The following is a 10580-nucleotide window of genomic DNA, read 5'->3' on the forward strand; positions in this document are numbered from 1 at the left end:
AACTTGGTCCATAAAAGTCTGAAGTCCACAGGGAAGTGCAATTTTGTACCAGTATGTTTTGTGAGAAGATTAAACAGCAGCATTTGCTTTGACTGTTCTTCTGCAGTGTCTGCCACTGTGGCAGTGACTGTAATATTGCAGCAGTTTACATTGTGAACTGTAGATGTGCCTCTGTGTGAATTTAATATATTGAAAAATACTTGATAATTTAACACCTACACACAAGTGCGTGTGTGTAATACATACATACGTATATATATATAGCTATATTTATATATATATATATATATATATATATATATATATATATAGGTACATACATACAGGACCGGCCTTTGGTCAACTGGTGCCCTAGGCAAAAGGGCTCCACAGTGCCCCCATACCTTCACCATCCAGATTACTGGAAAAGCACCCCTGCTACAGCCTATGCCTAAGGCCAGCTGTGTGTAGAGGCTAATTTATAGCTATGTGTATAAAAGTAAGCCCTGCAAATGGTGGGGAAAAAAAGTAATCCTGTTTGGACCCTTGGCAATGAATTAGAAAAACAGAAGCGTCCTCTAATAGTTGCACTGTCGCCTACTGGAAGGACAAAAAAACTTGCAGTGGAGATTTCAGTAAAGGAGTTGAACATGGATAAATGTCCCTTTCTATCCTTAATGGTGGAAGAAGTTCAGATTTATTAACTCAGACTGGATTATGAAAGTGTGAGGTAGGTATGGCAAATTACATAAATGATTTAAGCAAAAATTTAGTTGGATGCATCAAATTTTAATGTGGTTCTTCTTCCAGATGCAGTGATTTGCTTTAAGCTGTTAGATATTGCATATTACATGTAAAAGACAGCATTAACACCCTATACTGAACTTTTGCCTCCGGGAAATTGGCCCTGAAGCACATTGTTTGAGAAAAGACATTGGGTGCTGTAGTGGGTAATAAGTATGTACATAGCTCATGTCATTGAACAGTAACAGACTGGGCTGGATGAGTTTGAGTTCCATTATTTGTAATTAATCCAGTAGATAAGCATGGATACGAGACCCAGGTATGCAGTTTCCAAGAGCACCTGTTCTTGGACCAAGACCCTCCAAGCAGAGGTGAATTAGAGGAAAGCAAAATATATTAGTATATAGAAAAATATAACTTATTTGCCAAAAAGCCAGTTTGAGAAGCAGAGATTTTTTATAGTTTTACAGAGCTTTTCACTCTTGATCCTAAACGGTGAACAGATTTCTATGTGTAGTCGGTGGTGGAGCTAGCTCTAAAAAGAGCTGTTTTAGCCCTGTGGGCAGCTGGAGCTCTATATAGAGCTGTTACAGATCTCTATGAGCTCTGAGAAGAGCTGTTTTGTGTTTAGAATGCCCCTTTTGGGCAGATGCGGTAGTTCTAAAAAGAACTGTTTTGTTTGGTTCACCGAAGCTGTGTCTGTGCCTCCGGCTGGTCTTACCGAAGCTGATACAGATTTCTGTGAGTTCTGAGAAGGGCCGATTTGTGTTTTGAATGCCCGTTCAGGTGTTGGTGGTAGCTCTAAGAACTTTTTTGTTTTATTCTTCAATGTGTCTCTGGTTGCTCTTACCAGAGCTTTTGCAGATCTCTGTGAGCTCTGAGAAGAGCTGTTTGGTGTACTGTGAGCTCTGAGAAGAGCTGTTTGGTGTACTGTGAGTTCTGAGAAGAGCTGTTTGGTGTAAGGTGCAGATCCACATAAGCTCTGAAAAGAGCTGTTTTGTGTATGGACACAATGGGCTCTGGGAAGAGCTGCTGTTGTGTCCTTCGGTGTTCCGCGGTGGTGTCTATCTCCATTGTCCTTCTTCTTGAACAGATCTTCGGTTCTTTTGCTATGTGTGAGTCCTAAAAAGGACTATTTGTGCGCTCCCCAAGCGCTGGTCAGAATGACCCGAGAGCTGTTGCTATGCTGCTTTTATGCTCCTGTGGAGGGGGCGTGGTTGAGAGATGTCCAATGAGAAGTGACTAGTTGGGGGTGTGGCCTTAGTAGGCCTACAAGGTGAAGACGGACCTGGTTGGAAGCATCTCATTCCTCTTATTTAGTTCCTTTTTATTAACCAGCTACTTGTTCATATGTGCCATTCCTAACCTCTAGCAATGCGTTGGAGCCTTTTGCTTTGTCACGATTATACCTGTGTGTGAAAAAAACTGTACTAAAACTTAAATTTAAATGTAACCAAAAAATAATAAATAATAAAAAATAAAAATAAAAAATTTAAATTAAATTTAAAATTTAGCGGCAAAATGGTAGCGGCAAGTCTAAATTTAGAACTATAGTCAGTAACCCCAGAGTTTTACAGTTCAATTTTAATTTTAAATTTAAATTTAATTTTAATTTAAATTTTTTATTTTTATTTTTATTTATTATTTTTTTATTTTTTAGTTACATTTACATTTAAATTTAAGTTTTAGTACAGTTTTTTTCACACATAGGTATAATCGTGACAAAGCAAAAGGCTCCAACGCATTGCTAGAGGTTAGGAATGGCACATATGAGCAAGTAGCTGGTTAATAAAAAGTAACTAAATAAGAGGAATGAGATGCTTCCAACCAGGTCCGTCTTCACTTTGTAGGCCTACTAAGGCCACACCCCCAAATAGTCACTTCTCATTGGACGTCTCTCAACCACGCCCCCTCCACAGGAGCATAAAAGCAGCACAGCACAGCAACACTCCCCATGTCCCAGGACCCCCATTCCACATTTCTGGAAACACTGGGAAACATAAGTCCTACCAAAACACCCTAATATTGGGTGATTTCAATTACCCAAACATTAACTGGGAGAACTACTCAAGTACTAACTCCCTTCCCCAACATTTCCTAGACTTTATAAACTCAAACACCCTGGATCAACTGGTCAGCACTGCCACCAGTGGTGACAACATATTGGACCTGGTCATCACCGGCATGGGCGACCAGTGTTCCACACCAGAGGTCAACCCCTCGCTGGTTAGATCTGACCATAAACAAATCACTTTGGATATCCACATCCGCCTCCACCCCCGGACAAGGAAACCACCATGAAAAACTTTTCAAAAGCAAACTTCACATTACTTAAGACCGAGGTGGAAAGTTTCAAAGCCCCCATGCTAAAGGATAACGCTGTCCAAGCTGCAATATCTTTTACTGATGCATTCTACAGGCACCTACAAGAATGCATGGATCATGCTATCCCAAGCAAAACCAAGACTCACTCCTCCAAGAAAAGGAAACCAGTCTGGTGGACCCCTGCCATAAACAAACTATACAATAGAAGGAGGAAACTAGTACAGAAAAGAGTAAAATCCCAAGAAGGGAAGACATCCCCAATCAGTATCAGCAAGAAACTACGATCCAAGGCGAGCTTCAGAAGAAAAATTGCCAAGGACTCCAAAGATAACCACAAGGCATTCGTTATCTATATCAAGATTCTAAGTGGCAATGCTCAGATCTGCTCGGAGTTATTGCAGAATGGCACAAAATACACTGAACCGACCGATATCGCCAATATCCTGGCAGACCGGTTCAGTGCAAACTTCACCCCCCTCTCATCCCCAAATGGGTCCATAACCATACCAGAAGAATGTAAAACCTCTGAAATCACATGCACTCAGGTTAAAACAGCCTTCTCCAAAGCCAAAAACACAGCATCAGTGGGACCGGACGGTGTCCCTGGCTGCATCCTACACGAGCTCAAAGATGAACTAATCCCTCACCTAAACACACTGTTCAAACTCAGCCTCTCCACAGGTTACATACCCATAGAGTGGCTCACAGTACCGGTTATTCTGCTCCACAGAGGTGGAGCCACACCAGACCCCAGGAACTATCACCCTATAAGCCTGACTAGCTTGGTCTGCAAGGCTATGGAGCGCATCATCATGGAACTCATTAACAGAGACATTTTGAACCTCCAAACACTGGACCCTACCCAGTTTGGCTTTAAGGGCAGATCATGCCGCCTAAACCTGGTGGACTTCTTTGAGACAATTATCAAGGCTATAGACAAGGGAAAGTTGGTACACACAGCCTACCTAGACCTTGCAAAGGCCTTCAACACCATTCCCCATTCTGGTATTATAGACAAGCTCACCAGCCTGAACATAAACCCCTACATCACAAGATGGGTTGCCAATTGGCTCATGGACAGAACCCACATGGTGAGAGTTGTGGGAGCTAGGTCAGACTATACATCTGTTACAAGTGGCATTCCCCAGGGCTCAGTCCTAGGACCCCTCTTGTTCGGCATATAGTTCTCAGAGGTACAGGCAAGCACAGGAGGACTATGGCTGAACAAGTTTTCAGACGACTTCAAACTAAGGGCTATAATTGACTCTCGGCTGACAGACATCCTCCAAAAAGGTCACACTGAGACAGATACCTGGTGTCAAAATAATGGCCTCAAGCTAAATGCCAAAAAGTGCATAGTCATCCCCTTTGGAAAAAACAAAGTACACACAAACTACCACATAGGTGGTAGTCCCCTAAATACGGAAGACGTAATAAGGGATCTGGGGACCCAAGTAGATAATAATCTCTCCTTTGATAATCACATTGCCAAAGTAGTTAGAAAATCCTTCTATGTGACCCACCTAATCACAAAAGGGTTCGCATCCAGATCAAAAGAGGTCATTGTGCTCCTCTACTCATCACTCATCAGACCCATCATAAGAGTACAATGCCCCATTTGGGATGTACCTTACAAGACAGCTGGAAAGACCACAGAAGTACCTTACCAAGAGGATCACTGGCCTCAAACAGATGCCCTATGCAGCTCAACTGAAGAAACTCCAGCTGTACTCAGTTGCATACAACCTACTCAGAGGTGATCTCTGCTCGACATACAAGGCCATGTCCAACCCAGAATTGATGGACATGCTCCACCTAAAGAAAACCATATCCCCTCAAGCCACATGCTCACGGGATGTAAACCTCACCACAACAATAAATAGGATGTGCTGGAGGGATGGATTCCTATCCCAGAGACTTCCCATGCTTTGGAACAAGATTCCAGTCTACGTTGGGCAGCGCTCCTCACTAATGCTCTTCAAGAGAAACCTTGACGAGTGGATGGGAAACAGAAAGTTTACCCCAGGGATCATTTCAGTGGCTCTGCTGGACAGAGGCACAGGGAACTAATGTAAGGGGGTGGCGAAAGCCAACACATTCTGGCTGGGCTTATAAATGCCTTCGTCAGATAGCCTAGTATCTACCTATGAACTTATGCTTGCTCAGCCTGTACGGATGTGCTGGATATCCAAGGGGAGCCTTGGCTCTTAAGTACAGAACCCCATAATGGGATTCCACAAATCCTTGTTAGGAAAGAGATAGATTATGACCTGATAGAATGTAGGTCTGTGTTGGGCCTGCCGACCCTACTTAAAGCAGACCTGCATGGGAAAAAGAAACAAACAAAAAAAAAAAAGCATTTGTCTCCTCCAAAAGAACCTGCTAGTGATTGGCAGCAATTCACTCAGGGCCTTTTCAATGCCCTTGTGTCACTTAGACCTCCACCAGGTTTTACAGCCCCCCACCCAGTACACTCTCTCCACTTAAAAAGAACTAGACAAGGATTATTCAGCTGAGGAAGAGGCATCTTCAGAGGATGAATCCCAGGCTTACTCTTCTCAGATCCCCCCTCCAGATTATACCTCCTGTAAAGAGGAATCAGATGGCACTGACTCACCAATGGAATACCTGTCCTTTGGAGCAACCCTAGCAAGATGAGAGAACACTTTAAATGGGATAGCACCCAAGTATCTGAAGTACAAAAAAGATACTATGAACTATTGCAGGTGGAATCACCTAGCCCATCAGCTGTCCCTCCTGTCTTGCTTGCCGTTCTCTATGCCTTTGCTTCAGATTCACAGCCACTTGCCCCCAAAAAGCCAGGCCACTTCTACAAGGTCCCAGAGAACTGCAAGTTTCTCTTCAGATGTTCTTCTGCAGACCCTTCTGTAATTTCTGTGGCTCCTGATAAGCCATCAAAATTGTTGCCGTCAATTAGCATCTTGCCATCTGATAATGATAGCAGGATCCTGGATAGACCAGGCAAAAGTATGCACTTCTGCCACTCTAGCATTCAGGGCCATAAATTACCAAACACGTGTGACCAAATTCGCTTTAGAACTTGTCCCAACTTTCACAGGCAGTTGCAGGCCTACCTGCCTCAGAAAATAAAACTTTGGCTGCTACTTTGGTGCTTCTTCTCAAGTAGCACGTCACACCATAAAATGCAGCTATGATGCTGCAGAGGCTTCCACCAGAGCAGCTGTGTCTGGATCAGTAAGGTTTTCTTGGCCAAGACTTCAGCCTTTATGTGAGGACATGAAAACCAAGCTTATGGATGCTCCTCTGGACAATTCTACTTTGTTTGGACCTGCAGCTGCAAACCTGTTCAAATAATTGTAGGAAAAAGGTAAGGAACTACAGGAATTGAAACCTATTTGTTTCCTTTCCCCAGTACCAAGTTCCAAAGAAATTACCCTGCAAAGCCTGTATTTGTGAGTAGACATTCCTGTTGCGCACAACCCAGAACAAAAAAGTGACAGGAGACCACAATCACCTTGGGCCCCACTGGCAACACTGTTATCTAAGTGGCCCTTTCTAGACAAGCCATCCTCTTTCTGACTGCTTTCCCTCTCCCACCTACATTCCACTTTTCCAGCACGTACCTCTATCCCTGCCAGCCTGGGAAAGCATAACTTAAGATGCCTGGGTCCTTTCAGTTGCTCAAAAAGGGTACTTCATCGTGTGGAATCAACTACCCTCCTTCAGGGGTATCCCTCAACCTGCCAAGGAGCAACTTGCCTTTTTTCCAGACGTTCTGTTAGAATTATTGAACCAGGGACCATTCAGAGTGTCCCCAAAAAACAAATAGGCAAAGGATTTTATTCCAGTTTGTTCCTGATGCCCAGGAAGGAAGGTCCCTGTAGACTCATCCTCGACCTGTCCCATCTCAATATCTTCCTAAGAGTACCCACTTTCCACATGATGACCCTCCAGACTGTGTTTCCACTCATTCTGCCCCCAAGCCTTCGCAATTACCCTGGATATCAAAAGATGCATATCTGCACATTCCCATCCATCCCAATTACTGAAAGTTTTTATGCTTCTCTTTATCATCATGGCATTTTCAGTTCTGTGCCTTGCCCTTTGGGCTTTTTACCGCACCCAAAGTCTTCACCAAATGCCTTGCTTCCATGATTGTTCCCTGCAGACTTCAGGGAATACACATCTTTCCATATCTGGATGACCTTCTTCTAGCTCTCTCTGCAGAGATGGAACAAAATATTGCCTTTACCATCTATCTTCTACAAAATCTGGAGTTCGCCATAAACTGAAACCATTCTCACCCCTTCACAGGATCAAGTTTTCTTGGGATGCAGGATACAAACTGATCTTATGAGGGTCTCTCTTCCCCCACAAAAGGTACAGGACCTCACCTCTTAAAACATTCTACTGGTTTACCACCTTACAGCCAGAGAGCTCCTCAGGGTCTTGGACCTCATGGCATCTACCATTCCCATGCTCCCTTTAGCAAAAGTACCTAAAATCAGTTTGGATGCAACACCAGCACCCTGTAGAATTCTCCATTGCCCTCATCCCCCATCTGAAAAGGGAACTTCAGTGGTGGATATATCAAATCACTCATCCCAGGGCTACCCTTACACCCTCCTGCTCCTTGTCAAGAGATTTGCACAGACGTCTCAGATGTAGGTTGGGAAGCAACCTTCAGCCACCTGAAAATATAAGGGATTTGGTCTCCCTCTCAATTTAAGGAATACATCGATGTAAGGGAGAGGAGGGCATGCTATTTGCCATGCAAACTTTCCATGCCTTATTCCCTCCAGGACCTCTAAAGCTGTTCACAGACCATATGACAATCCTTTGGTATGTGAACAGATTGGGGGGGGGGGGGCAAATCTCATCTATTATGCAGACTGCCTCTTCAGGCTTGGGAGCTGGCAGTAAAATTCCAGGTAATCCCTAAGTCAGTGTACATCCCATCCTCTCAAAATTCTATGGCAGATTACCTGAGTAGGCCCCAAACACCATCCCATGAATGGATGCTTCAAAGGGATGCATTTCTAGACATTGCCCACCAGTGGGGTATTCCTCAAACAGATCTTTTGCCACCTCCATGAACAGACCGCTTCCACAGTTTTGTGCCAGAGAACCCCATCCTCTGGTCTGGAAAGTGGACACCCTGTCTTTCTCTTGGAATGGGATGTTTCTAGATGCATTCTCTCCCCTTTTCCTCATACTAAATGTCCTGTTCAAAATTCAGCAGAACAAACCAAAAATCTTGTTGGTGACTCCCTTTTGGCCAAGACAGCACTGGTTGCCCTCCTCTGCATTTAGCCAAGGGCAATCACCACAAGTTCTCAGAGTGGATCTCCTTGCACAAGACAAAGGGACCCTCAACCATCCCCACTTGGTTTCTCTTTGGTTGACTCTGTGGGTTATAGGTATCTGAAAGGCTTAGTACCCTATTTTCTGAGGATGTGCTTACATTTCTGCAGGAGGCCAGGAAACCAAATACCAGAAAGTCATACTTGGCAAAATGGAAGAAATTTTCAATCTAGGGTCTGAAACGAAATCAGCACCCATTAACAGTGGAAACTCCTCTGGTTTTGACTTTTGTGTGAATTGTTCAATGCTGGTTTGGCTTACTGTTCAGTTAAAGCTCATATGTCAGCCTGTCTTCCTCTGTCTCCCCCCCTTAGCTAGTAGATTTGAGGCAAAACTATTTTTTAAAGGTGTCCTACACATTATGCCTCCTCCCTGGGACCTTAACTTTGTTTTGGAAAAGCTGACTCTCCCACCTTTTGAGCCAGCTTCCTCAGCTTCTTTTCAGCACTGTTCCTGGAGAACTGTTACTCCTAGCCTTAACTTAAGCTGGATGACTGAGTTACAGGCCCTTATGGTATCGCCATCCTTTCTCCTCTTCTAAAATGACAGTCTCCCTGTGTACAAACTCCTCATTTATGCCTAAGGTAGTTAATGACCTGTCTCTAAATCAGTCCATACACTTTGCTACCTTTTCCCTTCTCCCCAGAACTCTAGTGAGAGGGTCCTCCATACTTTAGATGTCCACAGACAACCCAAGGCTGTTAGAAAGTCAGATCATTTTTTTTTCTTACCACCCCAGGGCTCTGGGGTGGGCTGTGTGCAAGTAGGCTGTTTCCTCCTGGATTTCCAAGATTATTTCTTTCTGCTACACTCACCATGGTAAGACTCCATTTCCCTGGTCGGGCTCACTCCACCAGAGCTGTTGCCTCATCTGGGGCCTTTTTCAGTTTTTTGAATCAGCTACATAGATGTCAGTCCATACCTTCTGGAGTCCTTTGCAATTTTTCTTTCAAAGATAGCCTTGGAGGATTTTATGAGGGATTGTAGTTTCTTGCTGATACTGATCAGGGATGTCTTGCCTTCTTCTGTACTAGTTTCCTCTTATTGTATAGCTTGTTTATGGCAGGGGTCCACCAAACTGGTTTCCTTTTCTTGGAGGAGTGAGTCTTTATTTTGCTTGGGATAGCATGATCTATGCATTCTTGTAGGGGCCCGTAGAGTGCATTAGTAAAGGATTTTGCAGCTTGGGCAGCGTTATCCTTTAGCATGGGGGCTTTGAAACATTCCACCTTGGTCTTAAGTAATGTGAAGTTTGCTTTTGAAAAGTTTTTCACAGTGGTTTCTTTGACCTGGGATGGGGGCGGAATGTGGATATCCAGAGTGATTAAGTTTATGGTCAGATCTCACCAGCGAGGGTTGACCTCCGGTGTGGAACACCGGTTGCCCATGTTGGTGATGACCAGGTCCAATATGTTGTCACCTCTGGTGGGGTTGTTGACCAGTTGATCTAGTGCCTTTGAGTTTATAAATTCTAGGAAATGTTGGGCAAGGGAGTTAGTACTTGAGTAGTTCTCCCAGTTAATGTTTGGGTAATTGAAATCACCCAATATCAGGGTGTTTGGTAGGACCTTTGTTTCCCAGTGTTTCCAGAAATGTGGAATGCGGATCCTGGGACATGGTGGGTGATCTGTAGCAAGCTACAGTTTGAATTGCAGTTTTGCCCTTGTTGCACGTGGATGATCTTTGAAGCATCGTGCTGTGCCACTAACCTGGAGGTGTGGGTATCCTTGATGAATATGGATACGCCCCCACCTTTTGTATTTTGGTCTGGGTTTTGTCGCCGAAATGAATGGTATGAGTTGTAGCCTGGTAGTGCTGGGGTGCTCTCTGGAGCCTTAAACCAGGTTTCTGTTACTGCAGATATATCTATTTTCTCCATATTGAGGAGTGCCTCGAGTGCGTGCATTTTGAGGTTTAGACTTCTGGCATTGAGTAGCATTACCCTCAGTTTTTTGTTACTTGTGCTATTTACGACAGTGGGTTTGTCTTTTGAGTCTTGCCTAAAAAAGGCACTATGGGGGTGGCAAGAGCCTTGGCCAGTATTCAAAAGCCTAAGGGTGACAGGTGCAAGCCATCTCTAACAAAGCAGCGTAGCTTGTCGAGCATGTCATCCCAGGCTGACAGACACTGGATCCCCTTTGAATGACACCAGAAGCTTAGCCAATTTTTGAAATTGATAATTTTTT

This window comes from Protopterus annectens, chromosome 9.part0 (genome assembly GCF_019279795.1).
Source record: "Protopterus annectens isolate FY-2018-M chromosome 9.part0, PAN1.0, whole genome shotgun sequence".
NCBI classification, from domain to species: Eukaryota; Metazoa; Chordata; order Ceratodontiformes; family Protopteridae; genus Protopterus; species Protopterus annectens.